This window comes from Carlito syrichta, unplaced genomic scaffold, assembly GCF_000164805.1.
Source record: "Carlito syrichta isolate Samal-C Ts95f unplaced genomic scaffold, Tarsius_syrichta-2.0.1 Scaffold31248, whole genome shotgun sequence".
NCBI classification, from domain to species: Eukaryota; Metazoa; Chordata; class Mammalia; order Primates; family Tarsiidae; genus Carlito; species Carlito syrichta.
Genome location: NW_006975344.1, coordinates 2,212 through 3,331, shown reverse-complemented (window position 1 = coordinate 3,331; position 1,120 = coordinate 2,212). Strand labels below are relative to the sequence as shown.

Below are 1,120 nucleotides of genomic sequence, written 5' to 3'. Positions count from 1 at the left end.
CATGGAACAGCATGAGTACATGGACCGAGCAAGGCAGTACAGCACCCGCCTGGCTGTGCTGAGTAGCAGCGTGACCCATTGGAAGAAGCTGCCACCGCTGCCACCTCTCACCAGTCAGCCCCACCGAGTGCTGGCCAGCGAGCCCATCCCCTTCTCCGACTTGCAGCAGGTCTCCAGGATAGCTGCTTACGCCTACAGTGCACTTTCTCAGATCCGTGTGGACGCAAAAGAGGAGCTGGTTGTACAGTTTGGGATCCCGTGAAGAGAGGGGTCCTGGGACAGCTCTTCTCTCTTCACCCTGTCTCCACCCTGCCTCCCCTGGCCCCCAGCCTCACTGCGGCTTATACAGTACCCTAACCTGCTACTAATCACAGCGAAGAATGTGGAGGAGGAGAAGAGCAAGACTAGAAGCCTGAACAAGTGAGGATGGTGCAAGGGAGGGTAGAACCATTTGGGACTGGCCTTTGAAGACCTGGCCAGGGGTGGGCTGGGGCCAGAAGGACAGGGCCTGGTATGTCTTCACAGTCATTGGGAAGATGGAGATACCACTTTGGAGGAGTGATCACCAGGAGACCTAGGGGGATCCCCTACCTACCCTTTCTCTTGGCCTCAGAGTCACTCCTGCACCCTTCTCCCTGATTTGGTGCTCACACGCACCTCACTAGGGTTTGTGACCAGGGTCTAGAATGAGCTTGAATTTGAATGAATTGAGTTTGTATTTTCTAGCACCCTGGGTTTTTATATGTTTGGTCTTTTCTCTTTTTTGTTTGGTTTGTCACCCTCGATAAAGGAAGTATATTCATCTGTAAAAAAAAAAAAAAAGATATTCATGAGCCTCCTTTTTATACAGAAAGTACAGCAAAGACTCTATTTGATAATGCAGTCGCGCATTTTAAATTCCTCATAAAGTTAAATTCAGCCTGTTCTCAATTGATAGTTATTCAAGAAAAAAAGTTTACATTATTTTTTATTTATTTATTTTTTTGAGTTGGAGTCTCACTCTGTCGCCCAGACTGGAGTGCAGTGGTTGCTCCCGGCCACCGCAGCCTCGACCTGCTGGGCTCCAGCGATCCCTTCGCCTCAGCCTTCCAAGTAGCCGGAATCACAGGCATGTGCTACC

General features: G+C 50.0%; 1 pseudogene; it reads left to right on the top strand.

Annotated features, from left to right (window-relative positions):
• The first annotated feature begins 1 nt into the window (after nt 1).
• LOC103272680 lies at nt 2–770 on the top strand (annotated as a pseudogene).
• The last annotated feature ends 350 nt before the right edge of the window (nt 771–1,120 follow it).